General features: G+C 43.1%; 1 pseudogene; it reads left to right on the top strand.

The window, feature by feature from the left end:
- LOC103196159 overlaps positions 1-17,200 on the top strand; it is a 44,356-nt pseudogene that overhangs the window by 23,818 nt on the left and 3,338 nt on the right.

Raw genomic sequence — 17,200 nt, 5'->3', positions numbered from 1 at the left:
ATAGGCAAGGAGTGGCAAGTAGTATGGTGTGGCTGTAATGCAGTGTGGGGGGATGGCAAGAGATGAATTTGGGAAGTCTCAGGTGGTGACAGACTGTTGAAGGCCTTGATGTCAGCCTGAGGATTTTGGATGTTAGTCTCTGAGTGATAATGTATTAGTTTCCTGGGCTGGCTGTAACACAGCATACACAGAAGTTTATAAGAAGAAAAATGTATTGTCTCACAAATCTGGAGACTGAAAGTCTGAATTCAGGGTGTCAGCATAGGTTTCCTCTGTGAGCTCTGAGGGAGAATCTATTCCATGCCTCTCACCTAGCTTCTGGTGAACCTTGGTGTTCCTTGGCTTGTAGCTCACTACAGTCTCTGGCTCCATCTTCATATGGCCATCTTCCCTCTGTGTCTGGTTCTCTTCTCCTCTTGTACAAGGACATCACTCAGATTGGATTAGACCCACATGACTCTAGTACATCCTCACCTTACCTTAACTGATAGCATCTTCTAAGACCCTGTTTCCAAACAAACAGGTGGCATGATCAAATTTTCAGGTAGAAAGCTGTGGCAGTGTAGAGCCCTGAAGGGAAGACTGGAGTCAGTGATCAGTAATGGGAACTCTACAATTGCCCATCAGAGATGTTGAATAATGAACAAAATAGTGGCAATGAAGAAGGATTCAAGAAGCATTTTGGAGCTGGAAGATGGCCTTCATGACTGATTGAATTTGGAGATTCCTGCACTTCTGCAGATGGGCCACAGGTAGGTGATGACAGTGCTGTTATGTGACATAGGACATAGAAGGGGGTGAGACATCTGAAAAGGATGGAGGAAGAAAAGGTGGGTTTGAGTACATAGAATTGAATGCTCTGCTGGTGTAGTGCCTAAAGCACTTGACTGCTAAGCAGAAGGCTGTTGGTTCAAACCCACCAGCCACTCCTCAGAAGGAAGGTTGGGCAATCTACCTCCATAGTGATAGCGCCTCGGAAACCCAAGGAGGGGTTGCTATGAGTCGGGTCCGACTTGACGGCACATAACAACAACAACAACAACAACAACAATGTAGAGCCTTCAGGGGAAGAAAAAGATAGGAACTGACCATGGGTATAGTGTTGTTAATAACTTAGGTTATCAGTGAAGCACAAACTGTATGACTCAGTGACTTAACTGACCATAGAAGGGGGATGAGAGAGAGTTGGAACAGACACCTGAGAAAGCCAATACATAATGGTCTGTGTCACAATGCACCTTCCTGCTTCTTCCCCAAATTTTTTGAATCCTTCTTCTCAGTCTTCTTCCTTAGCTCCTTTCCCCCTTACCAAGTTGCATATTGAATGTACACATGTGTGTGCATGCATATGTGTGTGCATTTGTGTGTATGTGTATGAGGTTGACTTGCGCATGCTTGGAAGCTGAGATAAGTAGTAAAGGAGAGGTTGAAGTGTCAAGTGAGATGTTGGAATATTTGATGACACAAGGAATGGAGAAAGGATAGATTCAACCTAAGCTTTGATGAGGAGGAAGAGGACCTCCTAAGAGAGGGAGGGAGCAGATGAGAACTTGCACAGACAGAACAATTTAGAGGTGGAGGAAATATTATGCCTGAATGTTTCTCTTTGTTCTGTGAATCATTAAGTGAGCAGAGGCTGAAAGTGTAAGGGAGCCTGGAACACGTTGCAGGCTTTACCAAGAGTGAAATAGATACTGTTCAGTCAGTGCTGTTGGTTTGAGCAACTCTTCCTGAGCATACACTATGTACTGGGACTGTGCTGAGTCGTGCAGAGACTTCAGAGATGAATAACACAGCATTTTGCTCTCGTGGAGCGTTGGTCTCATGATGGAGTCAGGCTGGTTCACCCTTAGCTACAAGGACAAAGCAGAACGGGGAAAATGCTCTAACAGCTGTGAGCACAAAGTGGTAGGAGACTCAGCCTCAAGGGACCAGGAGCAGCTTCCCACAGGATCTGCATTTGAAATTGGTCTTACAGGATGTCTATGATGCCATCGGGCTGAGAGAAAAGGGGGCTGATACTTTGGCTGCAAATATGGAACAGCAAACTTAGATCTCAGTCCTCAGAAAAAGAAAAGTCAGTCTAAGGGTCAGATGAATAGGGGGTGAGGGCTGCTGCTTTTCTTCCATCTTGACAGTGGAGAGCCTCAGCAGCATCTGAACAGCACTGAGCATGTTTCTAATGATCACATCTAGCCTTTCATCTGTTTTAATTATTTGTTTCCCCTACAAACACAAATTTGACTCACTGGTGCTGTGTTTAGCCAGCTGCTCCACTTAGAGATGCTTGGGCAGGAGGCCATGCGTATTTCCCAAATAAAATACAGATACCCTGGCTTTCTGTTCAGCTCTATGTGTCTTTATTGAGTTCCTACTGTGTGCTAGGTGGTGGCGAGTACAGGAAGGATTAGGGTCCTCATATGAGGTTGCCTTGAATGCCTCTCTCTCTCCCTTCTTTCTCCTTCACCTTCTTGCCTCCCTCCCTCCCTCCTTCCTTCCCTTCCTTCCTTTCTCGCCTCTCTCTTCCCCCGTCCTCTGCCTCCTCCCTACCCTATCCTCTGCCTCTCTTTCTCCCTTTCTGAGAAGTTTCTGAAGAAAGAGAGATGATAAAACTCCTGATCAGTTGGAATCTAATATGTATAAATATGAACACTTGAGAGGTGAGTCAAAACTGGAGACTTGTTCATGAAAAAGGCTTTCCGGTGAGGCCTTGTGGGGCTAATGGCTCCTCACCTACCAGCAATATCCAGATGAAGAGGCAGTGTGGTTCACCGACTGACTGACTGGGGCTGGGAGGCAGAGTGAGGCAAAAAGATTTTAAACTACAGATCTGTGATTTGTAGACGTAAAAAGTATCTAATCAAGACATATTTTACATATCATTTAATTCACCCATCCCAAGTGTACAATTCAATGATTTTTTTAGTAAACTTACCAAGTTGTGCCACCATCACCATAAAGTAGTTTTTGGACATAAGATCTTTCATGTATATTTACTGTTAATCCTCTTCCTCCTCTCTTCCCTCCCCCACCCCCACAGGCAACCACTGATCTACTTTCTGTCTCTGTCCATTTCTGGACATTTCATATAAATGGAAATTTCTCTTATCTGACTTTTTTCATGCAGCATAATGTTTCAGAGGTTCATCTATGTAATAGCATGCATGTGTTTCCTTTTATTGTTGAGTAGTATTCCACTGTCTGGATATACCATATTTTGCTTATCTCTTCATTTGCTAATTGCCATTTGGGTTGTTTCCATTTTGGGGCTATTGTGAATAATGCTGTGTTGCATATTCATATGTAAATCTTTGAGAGAAAGATGTTTGACATTTAGAATAAAAAGGTCTACCCTGGGACTCAGTTATCCAGAATGTTCCATCAGCTCAAAAAAAAGTTGAATAGAGTTTTATGTGCAGAGCACTGTGCTAGGTGCCATTGAGTGAGTACAAATGAAAGAAGATTGAACCTCTGTACCTAAAGAGGTTCAAATGAGACTTGGAGACTAAGCATGGCTATGAAGGTGAGGTTGAGTCAGAAGGCAATTCTGAGTGTCAGGCTCTTGATTTCTGGGCACATGAATCAGTCTGGACCTTTAGCTGGTAAGTGACAGGAAACCCTGTTGACCAGGCTTCAACAAAAGAACAACAAAGAAGGGCATTTATTGGCTCACATAATGAAATGTCCATGGGATAGTGTTAGCTTCAGGAGTGGCTTGATCACGAAGCTCAAATGATATTGTGAGTTCTTGGTATCTTCCCAACTTGTGTGTTAATTCACAGGCTCCACATAATGGTGAGATAGTTGCCTCTTCTTCTTGAGTTCATGTGCAGATTCAAGTTCATTGGGTAAGTTTCTGCTTCTAACAGCATCAGAAAAATTCTCATTGTATTTCATTGGGTCACATTTTCACTTCTGAATCAACACTATGGCCAGGGGGATATGATCCTCTGATTGACAAGTGCTAACCATGTGTTTCAGCCCTGGAGTTTGGGGGTGCAGCACAAGGACTAAGAATGGAGGAGAAATGATTTTCAGAGGAAAGTTGGGGTAATGTTACCAACAGTAGGATAAATTGCTACTGAGTGAGAAAATTGCAAATATGAGATCCACAAATAATGAAGATTGAATTTCATTTAATCTCAGTAAGGAGCTTTGGTGGTGTGATGGTTAAGGCATTTGGCTGCTAATCAAAAGGTCAGTGGTTTAAACTCACCAGCTGCTCCATGGAAGAAAGATGAGGCAGTCTGCTTCTGTAAAGATTTACAGCTTTGGAGACCCAATGTGTGTGTGTGTGCGGGGTTACTATGAGTAAGAACTGACTCAAAGGCAGTGAGTTTGAGTTTTTGAGTTTGATATACCATTTAACCATATGAAATTGGTATGGTATTATTATCCAATTTTAAGTAAATTGTTTGAGGTTACAAAGCTGGCAAGTGAAAATTTCATTTTTGGAATGCATCATTCTGAAAGCCTTAAAGATTTGAGTTCTGCAAGATTCTTTCCTTAAGGAAAAGTTTACACATTGGTCACCTGCACTGGAAAGGGTCTGAGTATCCAGCTGCGCTCAGGGTGGGGGTATATCTCTCTCCTGCAAATGCATGAGAATAGAGGTGTACCTTTGTAAACAATCACTTGGGGGGAGGGTTCACTGGCAGTGGAGAAGAATACATCTACTTATCCCCATCCAATGGGTCTTGAGATAACAGTGCCAGCTATGATCTGAGGTGAGAAAAGACTCCAGAGAACAAAGAGCTTGTATGGGAGACCTGAATCTAATGTTGGGGGCCTAGCTTTTGCAGCCAGCCAACAACTGTGCCAGCCTGAGGGGAGGTTTAGGTTGTGAATCTGGGAGCAGTTGATACTAAGCTGATTGGAGCTGGCCTGCTCTTACAGTAGCATGGCGGCCCTCAGAATGGAACACCCATTCCTGAGCTTTTTGATGTTTTTTCCCTGTCACCCCTCTTTTTTGTTTCTCTGGATTTTCCTTTAACACAATTCCAAGCGTAACTCTTAGCTGAAGCAGGGGGAAGGAATTTATCTATCTCTAAAGGGAGGAGATTGGAAAAATAGAGACGGGGGTGGCAGCCTGGCAGAACGAGGAGAAATCTCTTTCTTGATATACTTTTGATTCATTATAATGGTTGAACTCTTTCATGTGGGCTTTCTGGAACCTTCTTCATCTCATTAGAACTCCTGGGTGGCGTGTCTCAGGTTGAATGGAGTGGGAGGCGCCATATGTCAATTGGGACTTTTCCTTCTCTGCTGCCCATCTCTGGACCAGGGAACGGTGAAGTCATCTAAAGTATCTAGAGCGGGGGCTGGCGAACTTTCTATAAAGGAACAGGGAGGCTTTGTGTATCACATAGTCTGTCACACTACTCAACTCTGCCACTGTACTGTGAAAGCAGCCATAGATGGTAGGTAATGAATGGGTGTGGCTGGGTTCCACACAATTTTATTTACCAAAACAGGCTGCCTTAGTTATCTAGGGCTGCCATAACACAAATGCCACAAGTGGGTGGCTTTAAAGAACCAAAATTTATTTTGTCACAGTTCAGGAGACAGAGGTCTGAATTCAAGCATAATTCTAGGGGGATATCCTTTCTTACCTATTTTAGATTCTAATAGCTGCTGGCAACCCTTGTAGATGCATCTGTCTCCATAGTCTGACTCCTATTTCTCCTTGTGTGTATCTCTCTTCTTCTTCTTATTATTTTAATTGAACCAGAGGCATTGACAATTTCATTAAATTCTATACATGATGACAAAACCTTTATTTCCTATTTTTTTGTGTATCTCTCTTTTTATATTTATATTGCATTTTGCTCTTTTTATTACTCAGAAGAGATTAGATTTAGAACATACCCAACTCAAGTATGAACGACCTAATTAACATAACAAAAACCCTATTCCCAGCAGAATTACTTCCACAGGTATTAAAAAAAGAAAAGAAAAAAAGAAAACATTCAAACTCACTGTCAACAAGTTGATTCTTACTCATAGAGACCCCCATTGGGTTCCCAAGGCTGTAAATCTTTACCAAAGCAGACTGCCTCATCTTCCTTCTGTGTGTTGTTGTTGTTATGTGTCATCAAGTCGGACCCCACTCGTAGCGACCCCTCCTTGGGTTTCCGAAGCAGTATCACTACAGAAGTAGATTGCCCCATCTTCCTTCCAAGGAGTGGCTGGTGGGTTTGAAATGCCAGCCTTCTGATTAGCAGTCAAGTGCCTTAGGCACTACACTACAAGAGCTCCCTCCACAGGTATGTTGTTGTTGTTGTTATGTGCCATCGAGTCAAACCCGACTCATAGCGACCCCTCCTTGGGTTTCCGAGGCAGTATCACTACGGAAGTAGGATTGCCCAACCTTCCTTCCGAGGAGTGGCTGGTGGGTTTGAACTGCCAGCCGTCTGGTTAGCAGGCAAGTGTCTTAGCCACTATGCTACCAGAGCTCCTCAGGTATAGGGGCCAGGATTTCAATACACATTTTGAAAGGACACAATTCATTCCATGACACAGCCAGTGAGGGTCCAGATTTGGCCTGTGGGCTGCAGTTTGCCATCCCAGGTCAAGAAGGTAGAGGGGCCACCGTCGCCACACAAACACCGTTACCCAGATAGAAAAGATGTCTCAAACTGATCCAAGAGTCCCTGTGACCCCAGTGTAGAATTTGTACAGCCAAGAGCTTTGTGTGCAGTCTGCTCAATGCAGCCTTGCAGGCAATGTCTGTCTGGCCTAGACGGCCAGTCTCATCTTTAAGGAGCATGTGGGGAAATCCAGGCACGGACAGCATAAGCAACAATGTCCAGCTTGTTCACTTGCTCTCTAGACATGCCAGCTGGGGATGGGCCAGGACTGGGGCTGTGTCCAAAGGCTGATAGACCTTCCAGCAACAATTTTCACTGACAGAATACATCCCCAGCACATAGTGTTCCAATTCCACTGGCCCCTCATGGTGCTAACTTGGAAAACTTATAGGACTTGAACCTGCCATTGGTAAGGCTGATTTCCTGGTACAAGAAAGCCACAGAGAGATGTGAGGCATGACTCATGGTGATCAGAAGGAACCCACGTAGGTCCAGACACCAAGAACACAAGATAGAAGAGGACAGATACTTGAGAAGAACAGCTATAGCACTGTGAATGGCTGCAGAAGGAAGAGTTTGGAGGCACTGGCTTCATGGAACAGGAGGCATTTGCATTAGCCCTTGCAGGATGGGCCAGATTTTGACAAGTGGGATAATGTACATAGGGGTGGAACACTGTGGCACATGCCTGGCTGGCAGCAATGGCTCTCACGTATTTTGGCAGATTGTGTTTTTCAAAAATGATCACAACAATATCTCCCATGCCACATGCCTTTCTTCTTCTTCAAGAGATGAAGTTGAGTTCTCTTCCCTTTGAGTCTGTGTCTTGTATGTAACCACTAGAATGTAGCAGAAGTGACACTACATGACTTTCCAGGCTAGGTTGTAGAAGGAGTTGTAGTTTCTGCTTTGTGAGTGGAAATACTCATGCCTCCATATAAAACATCATGTTCCCTGAGCCTGTTCTGTTGTGAGAAAGCCCTAGCTACACAGAGATGCTACATGTAGGACTGGTAGTCTTCATCTTCCTCCCAGCCCAGGCCCCAGGCGTTCACATGATTCTAGCCTTCAGCTACTGAGTCACCCTTAGCCTCCAAGCCTTTCCAGCTGGGGCTCCAGACATTGTGGAGCAGCAATAAGCCGTCCCTGCTGTGCCCTTTCTTAACTTCTGACTCACGGAATCCACAGACATATTAAAAGGATAGTTGTTTTACACCACTAAATTTAAGGTGGTTTGTTGCATGGACTCTGTGTGAACCTGAGAAAAGGGTGTGGAAAAGCTGCTTGGCTTTGATTCTAGATGATCTTGAAGCCAGGTTAAATAGCTTGGAATTGGTAAATAGGCCATAGAAACCCACTAGAGAGTTTTGCCAAAGAGAATGGCTTATTTTAAGTAATGCCTTAAAAATCTGCAGCAAAATATAAGACATACTAGTAGGTGGTGACTAAAGGATGGGGGCCAAGAAACTGGTTATAGGCTTTGTGGATTAATGGAGATGAGAAGAAATCTCAGCTTGGCTGTAGGAATTGAAAGGAAGGGTCAAGACAAGAGACACTGGTGTGGAAGAATAGACAGGATTTCTTCCTCTTCCGTCTATAGCTCCCAACCCAAATCTGAGATAACTCAGAGCAAACGCATGGCATTTTTTGCAAGCTGACTGGGTATCAGTTTTGTATAAGCAAGATCTTCTGCTCAGGTCAGGCCTGAGGTTCCTCACCAACCAGTGGAATAATAAAACACAGAGCCAGTTTTTGGTTAGACTGTGTCATGTATATGGGTGGGTGGCTGGAGCACCAAGAAAGAGCTGCATCAGTAACAAAGGTGGTCTATCAGACATTGATATGTAGGGGACAGAAGGACCAACAGCATGGTGTGACAGTCTGGGAAGACAGGCAGACAGCAATTGCTTGAGGAACACTAAGATTGGCCTGCTTTACAGCCTGCTTTTGTGGATCCACTGTGCAGTTATTCCAGGGGCAAAAGTCATCCTGGTATGGATGTATCTTTCATGGTGATTCAGCCGTTTCTTCCACCATCAGAGATGAAATTCACTGTTCAGATGTTTTATTGTCTTAAATTCATTCTCTGAGGTAAATGACTGATAAAAAGAGTCTTTCCTGAGTCAAAATTCTGAAGCAAAGTGCACTGAGCCATATGATGGCTTTGACCCGCTGAAAGAGACCGGTTGGGAGAGAAGGAGATAAAAGGATACAGAACGTGGAAGTTGCCAGAAAACAGCTCACTGACCTCATGCTTTGGGTTTGACTGAGTTTACCTACAGCTAGGGCTGCTATTCAGCCAGCACAAAGCAGCAGAGCTGAACCCATTGCTAAAGGACAACATTGGTTCTGATTGGTTGTGTGTCAATTCTAACTTGTTGGGAATCTCTTCTGATTGGTTGAATGTTCATTATGATTGGTTGGGCTTCTGTTTTGATGGGCTGGTGCCCATGGCATACTGTTTGTGAAATACTCCCTTTGTCTGCAACACAGATGGATTGCTGTCCACCTTCTTGTGGTATTCTGCAGGAGAACAAGTCAACTATCTTTTTTCACTGTCTTGTTATTCTTAAGTGGACATAATTTTAGTTAAAGTTATGCCACATGTTTGACCTTTAATCCACAAATTTGAGTATGCAAGAAATGCCACTCCCCCTGCTTTTGTTGTCATTGTTTGTCATCAATCAGTTCCTGACTCAGGTGATCCCAAGTACAATGGGATTAGACCATTGTGAGCCATAGATTTTCATTGGCTCATTTCTGGCAGGAGATCTCCAGGCCTTTCTTCCTAGACCATCTTAGTCGGAAGTTCTGTTGAAACCTGCTCCATATCAAAACAGTATGCAAGCCTCTGTTGATGGATAGATATTGGCTGTGCATGAGGTGCATTGGTTAGGAACAGAACCCAAGTGTCCTGCATGGAAGGTGCAAATTCTATCACTGAACTACTGCTGTGCCCCTTCCTTTTGTTGTTGTTGTTGTTAAGTGCCGTCGAGTCGTTTCCGACTCATAGCGACCCCATGCACAGCAGAACGAAACACTGCCCGATCCCGTGCCAGCCCCACAATCCTTGCCATACTCAAGCCCATCATCGCAGCCACCGTATCAATCCATCTCGTTGAAGGCCTCCCCCTCTTTCGTCGACCCTCTACCCTACTAAGCATGACATCCTTCCCCAGGGAATGGTCCCTTCTTACAACATGACCAAAATAGGTGAGACGAAGTCTGGTCATTCTTGCTTCCAAGGAGCATTCTGGCTGCACTTCCTCCAGGACAGATCTGTTAGTTCTTTTAGCAGTCCACGCATGGTACTTTTAGCATTCTTCGCCAGCAACACAACTCAAAAGCATCAACTCTTCTTTGGTCTTCCTTATTCATTGTCCAGCTCTCACATGCATACGAGGTGATTGGAAATATCATGGCTTGTGTCAGGTGCACCTTAGTCCTCAAGGAGATATCCTTGCTCCGTGCCCCTTCCTTTAAGGCACATTAAATCTGATTCCAAAGTACCACCTTGCTGAGCTGGAGGAAATCCAGTCATAGTCATTAGATTAGTGGCTTTACCACTCCCATGGTTGTCAGACCCAGAGCAAAACATTTGGGGACATTCCGCTGTCTCCAGTCCCCTCCCAGGTCCGATGACTTAGCCAGTGTCATACTTGAATCTAGCCATCGTGTCTTTGTCTTCCACGCTTGGGGCCCAGAAATTATTCCTGGTGCTGGGATCTAGCCTTCTTAGGTGTACTTCACAGCTGCCACCCCATCCACCCCAGTCCTGTCACCTTCCTAGGGCCCAAGGAGGGCATATGTTTTAGGTCCTGACCACCCTACTTGTGAAATCTTTGACTTCCCCAAAACCTTTTCATTCCTTGGAATATTCTTCCTCTGCTGGTGGTACAGTGGTTAAAGCATTGGGCTGTTAACCAAAAGGTTGGCAGTTCAAACTCACCAGCTGCTCCATGGGAAAAAGATGAGGCAGTCAACTTCCGTAAAGATTTACAGCCTTGGAAACCCTATGGGGCAGTTCTACTCTGTCTTATAGGATCGTTATGAATCAGAATTGACTAATTGGCAGTGGGTTTAATTTTCCTCTCTTGTATTCTTCAGGCTCTGATTACCATAATCCCCATGGCGGGTACTGTGACATCCCACGCTTTTCCTCTCAACTGTTATCATTTCCAAGCTCACTGACCCAAAGACTTTCAATTGCAAGTGTATGTGGACTCTTTGTCTGAAAGATATCTCTGGCTGCTGTAGCCCTCTTAGCCTGCTCACAGGGCAGAGTGGAAGTACTGGGCAGTTACTGTCCCCCAGAAGCAGCACACAACCAATGGTGGATGGAATTTGTTGGATAAAGTCCCCAGACCTTTTGTTTCTCAACTGGGGTAATTCTGAGGCATTGTCTACACTGTCTCCCAAAGTTCTTCAATCAGATTGTCCTAGTTGTCCACCTTGATAACATATCTGTTCCTCTACTGTGTCTTCTTTCCCTTTCCCACCGCCTTGCACCTCCCATATCAACTATGTATACAATATCTTTGTCTCAGGCTCTGTACGTGGAGGAACCTAAACTCAGACAATTTCTCAAAGATGCCATGTTTCAGGAGAACAAAAGGCAAAGTGTTCAGGCAACCCCTGCTCTTTGTCCTATAACACAGTCTTTCTCTGAAGTAAGGGAGCCAAAAAGGCTTGCCTTGGTCCCCAGAAGGTCCAAACCAAGCACAAATTACCCACTGCCATCGAGTTGATTTTGCCCTGCAATGACCCAATAGGACAGAGTAGAACAGCCCCATAGGGTTTCCAAGGCTCTAAATCTTTATGGAAGCAGACTGCCTCATGTTTCTCCCATGGAGTGGCTGGTGGATTCAAACCATCAACCCTCTGGTTAGCAGCCCAATGTTTTAACCACAGCACCACCACAAATTAATCATGAAATAAATAGCTTTGCCCCATTTTTTTTAATCTCAAAATCTCTAAAGTTAAAATGAAACAGAACTCCTTCCTTCCTAGGCACTAACCACACTCCTCTGTGGCAATGAATTTATCTCACTGTTAAAAACATTGCTTTCTCAGTTGCTGCTAGTATAAAGTGCTCCATCCTTTGCAGCCTCTGACAGAAAACCTTTCAAGTTCCGCTCCCCTTAATGATTAGATGACTTTAAAAACAAGATCTAACTATCTGCCATGAACACACCTTGGTGGGTGCCTCTGCCCCCCAGCGTGGACCTCCTCCCCAATTAACATGCGATTGACTGTGTGGGAGATGGTAAAACACCAGCAATCACATGCTCTGTGGGGAGTGCTGCTCCCTGCTTTGTGGAGTCTGCCTTTGATGGAGACAAAAGAGAGTGTCTGCTGTGCACTCCTTTAAATGTCAGTGGTACTTTGAAGTCAGAACTAGATGCAGTGAGAGTGGTAAAAATAGGACTCCAAGGTTAGCAAAAACATGCAGATCTGAGCCATTCTCCCATGATTAATTTGGAAACCCATTTGAAAAATGGAATCCCACTAGTTAGCAGGAATTCAGTCTGATTTCTGTTTGATGCCTCCTTTTGGGTCATGTCAAGAGTGCAGGATCTTTCCTTGTTGGGGGTCAGAGGATTTTTGGGTGGGGAGACCAATAATGTGTGTGTTGAGCCATGTCTACGCAGAACTCATCTTAGAGGCATCCCTGGCAATCATCACAAGAGTTACCCCCACATTGTTACTCATTGTTCTACGCCTTTCACAGATTTATAAGGAAGCTCCTCCCTCAAATTCCAAATGAAATCAAGAATAAATACTTTCCTCCTAACCTATTCCTCCAATTCCTTCTTTTCTTCCTCTTTTTCCCTTTCTGGTTTTGGCTCTTTTGCACTTCTGTCCCCAGAAATGGTCCTGGTGAATGAAGTTTGTTGTTAGTTGCCACTGAGCCAGTTCCGACCCCGTGTACAACGGAATGAACTGTTGACTAGTCTGCGCCATCTTCACTGTCATTGAAGTCCATTGTTGTGACCGCTGTGTATGTCGAGTGCCTCCCATGGGGCTTATCTTCCAGACTGTATCGGACAACATTCTGTTGTGATCTATAGGACTTCCATTGGCTAATTTTTGGAAGGAGATCACCAGGCCTTTCTTCCTTATTTGTCTTCATCTGTAAGCTTCTCTGAAACCTGCCCACCATGGATGACATGTGTAGATGGCTTGGCACAGTGAGAGGCACACCCTAGATGTCAGTTCCTCCTTCTCCTCCCTCCTCCCCCACAACAACTTGTGCTTATTATTTAGCCATAATAATTGACTGTATCTAGAGAAGTTGTACCTGAATGCCCATTTGAGGCATTGATCTGCAAAGACTACATATGACTACATAAGAATCACACACCTGGGCCCTTGATCAAAAGATGAATTCCCCAGCCCCATTCCAAAGCAGACAGAAGCGGGGCCCAGAAATCTGAAAAAATGCCTCAGGTGATTTGGGTGTGTTAACAGGTTTGGGAATGGTTTTAGCAAAGCCTTGGTTGCACACTAGTTAAGCACTCAGCTGCTAAGTGAAAAGTTGTTGGTTTGAATGCACCAGCCATTCCATGGGAGAAAGACTGACAGTATGCTACTGTAATGATTACAGCTTTGGAAACCCTATGGAGCAGTTCTACTCTCTTATGGGGTTGTTATGAATCAGAATTGACTCTATGGCAATGAGTTACTGTTTTTTAGATTTGAATTTAATTCACTTTACACAATAGACATATTGGTTTAAAATTAAAAATATTAACTCCTATTTCTCTAATGGAATGAACAAGTCAATATTTATATACTCAAGAGAGAGAATGAGAAAGAGAGAATCAAGGAATTTGGACACATGATTGTGGGGGGCTGGCAAACCCAGAATCTTTTGATCAGGTGACAGACTGGAGGCTCTTGCAGCCTTGTACTCCAAGATCCTTAGGCCAAGTGATGGGAATAGTTCAGAGTAAATTCTACCAAAACATCTATTTGTATTCTTTTTTTTTTTTAAATGATATTTTATTGAATTTTTGGTGAAAGTTTATGCAGCAAGTTAAGTTTAAATGTGACAATTTTGATACATTGTTCAGTGACATTAGTTACATTTAACACAGTGTCCACATTCTCTTTGTGCTCTCTTTCCAGTACTCTAGTTTCCTGCAGGGAGCTCTGGTAGCATAGTGGCTAAGGCATTTGACTGCTAACCAGAAGACTGGCGGTTCAAACCCACCAGCCACTCCTCGGAAGGAAGATGGGGCAATCTACTTCCGTAGTGATACTGCCTCGGAAACCCAAGGAGGGGTCGCTATGCGTTGGGTCCGACTTGATGGCACATAACAACAACAACAACAGTTTCTTGTCTCCTTATCTTCTTATCTTTATTTTTAAGAAATTGTTGACCTTTTGGTCTCATACTGATAGTTTCTAAGAAGGGTACCCAGCTTATGGGTAACAGACCTTATTCTGTGTGCCACTTTGCTATTTCACTAAAAGCTGATCTCAGGGGATAGATTCACTTCTAGGACTAAAGAGTGTCTCACATGGCAATAGTCTGAGAGTCTTCTGTTTTCTACTGTTCCAGTTCATCTGAATTTTTTTTTTTAATTAAGAATTTTAGTTTTGATTGATATTTTTCTCACTTTGTTTTTGTCTGAGACCAACTATAGTGGCCCCAGTTAGAATGGTTAGTGGTGATAGCCAGGCACCATCTAGTTCTTCTGGTCTCAGGGTAGATGAGTTTGTGGTTCTTGTACACTTGTTTCTTCTCTGCATTTTTGATTACCTTCTTATTGCATTGCTTCTAATGAGTTGAGATCTGTAGTTGTGGCCATCTAGGTCACTCACAAGCTTTTAAGACCTCAGAATCACTAGGATGCAGAGCACGATTTTTTTTTTTTTTAATTTTATTTTATTTAGATTTGGGTGAAGATTTACAGAGCAAATTCACTCTCGATACAGCAGTTCACATATACTTTGTCTCATGTCATTGACCACAGTTTACCACAATGCAACAGCTCCCCTCCCGCTTCCACCCAATAGTTACCTCTTCCCAGTGACCATCTCTCCATATTCTCCTGCCCCCTGAGCTGTCTCCCTGTGCATAAGCAGCCCTTCCTTCTCCCATGATTGTTCTCTTAAGGGCATGTGTCCACTTGAGGTAAATGTTCAACTCACATACCTGTACTTAGAGCACGATTTTTATGATTTTTATGCCAAGTGATGGAGTAGTCCCATGAGACTATGGTCCCATGCCTTCAAATCAGGAAACCAGTGTTAGAAATTGTTTACTTATGTCTGAGGAGTATCTGTATTTGTGTCTTCAGTAAAAATATGTGACTGTACCCACATATTTGTATTTACATGTCACTATAGGTTTTTTTTTTTTTTTTTTTAATAGGAGCTCTGGTGGCATAGTGCATAAGGCATTTGACTACTAACCAGAAGGCTGGCTGTTCAAACCCACCAGCCAGAAGGAAGACTGGGCAGTCTACTTCCGTAGAGATACTACCTCAGAAATCCAGGGGCAGGTCACAATGAGTCGGAACTGACTCGACGGCAGTGAATTTGGAGGTTTTTTTTAAATAGATACTTGTATTTGTTCTCGCCTACATATGCTTCTGTACCTTCCTATACTCCAATTTGCCTATACCCATCCATATGAGCTCAAATGCTCATTATTACCTTGGCTGTGCTGTGCTCACTACATCCACAGTTGGTACCACTTTTCCCATCACCAGAAATAATTGATCTCTACTCTATAAAGTGTACTTTCCTCACTTCTCTTCCTGATAACTGTCAATAAATATTGGCCTCCCTGTATTTATCTACTTTTGTCTTATTATAAAAGAAGAACTATGTACTATTTATCTTGTGTCTACTTCTATACTGCAGGCAGAACACACCCTAAGGATAATTCCTATTCAATCAATTGATTACATTGGTTACATTATAGATTTACATTAGATTACATTATGGAACAGTAACTAGACTAGTCTTTGGCTAAACAACTGGGAACCACAGCCCAGACAAGTTGACACAGAATTAACCACCACACTGTAAAATCAAAGATATTTTTTGTGAACCTGAACATATGTTTTTGGCAGAGTAAGCTACCTCAGTTTCCCCACAAAACTGAAAACAGACCAGGCTATTGTTGTTAGGAGCCATCAAATCAATTTTGCCTCATAGTGACCCCATGTGACAGGGTAGAACTGCTCCATGGCGTTTTCTGGCTGTAATCTTTTTTTTTTTTTATTAGGATTTGGGTGAAGATTTACAGAGTAAATTCACTTTTCATACAGCAGTTCACATATACTTTGTCTCATGTCATTGACCAAAATTTACAATGCAGCAGCTCCCCTCCCACTTCTTCCCCATAGTTACCTCCTCCCACTGTCCATCCCTTCATACTCTTCTGCACCCTGAGAGGCCCATTGTCTGCCAACCCTGTATATGATCTTGGATACACTCTCCATTTAGACATACATAATTGTTTAACTTGTTCACCCATCTATCCGTCCCTATACCCATGTTTGCTTTCATTGACAACTCAGTATTGTATTTGCAAAGGGGTTCATACTTGTTGTTTGTACTGCCCATGTAACTCTCTATGTCTTTCTCATCCTCAATGCTGCCATATTGGTCACTCACATTTGGTACATTGCCCTTCTCTTCACCCAAATCAATATTTATCTCTATCTATCTAACAGCATTCCCTCCCCTTCCCTCCCACCCCTGGTAACCAACAAAGAAAATGTCCTTTCCTTAACTTTCACAATAACGGACTAATACAATATTTGTCCTTTTGTGACTGACTTATTTCGCTCAGCATAATGTCCTCCAAGTTCATCCACATTATGTGGTGTTTTGCAGATTCTACATTATTCTTTAGCGTTGCATAGTATTCCATTGTGTTCTGGCTGTAATCTTTACAGGAGGAAATTGCCATGTTTTTCTTCTATGAAGCTGCCGGGTGGATTTGAACCACTAAACTTTTGGTTAGCAGATAAGCATTTAAATGTTATGCCACCAGGGCTCCTAGATCAGGTCTAGAGACCCAGATTGAATCAAATGCAATTTTAGCAGACACAGAGCCCAGGACTGCCATTCCTAAGATGAAGTAGTGCCCATCTCTGCACAGCATGTGGCTTTTCATTGGTTAGCTCCTAGTTTTGACTTCTTACACTTGTCTCCTTGCACTTTGTACAAGCTCTGCCAATGGTTTAAGACAGCAGTCCTCAGGATGGAATTGGTAGATACTGTTTAATGTTTTTTCATTAAGAAATATAAGTTTAAATATATTAAAAAATATAAAGACAAACCTAAAAGAATTAAACAGATTATATAAGAAAAATCAGAAAGTATAGGGAGAGGATGTGGTAGGTAGTTTAGGGGAAGTAATTTCCCATCTTTCATAGTGAGAATGTCAATAGATAGTGACTGAGCTTGATAGATTAGGAGATGGAGGAACAGTGGTCCCCATTATCTGAATATTTATTATGCATATCTCTGTAATTATGAGCTTGTATAAAGATTCAAACTTGTCAAAACATGAATATATTCAATAATTATGAGTACTGATGACATTAGTTCACACTAAGACAACCTCCCGTTTTGATACTTGC

Source organism: Orycteropus afer, unplaced genomic scaffold, assembly GCF_000298275.1.
Source record: "Orycteropus afer afer isolate SDZICR_OR568_19922 unplaced genomic scaffold, OryAfe1.0 scaffold00005, whole genome shotgun sequence".
In the NCBI taxonomy this organism is placed as follows: Eukaryota; Metazoa; Chordata; class Mammalia; order Tubulidentata; family Orycteropodidae; genus Orycteropus; species Orycteropus afer.
The sequence above is the reverse complement of the archived record's forward strand: the minus strand, read 5'-3'. Positions and strand labels throughout refer to the sequence as shown.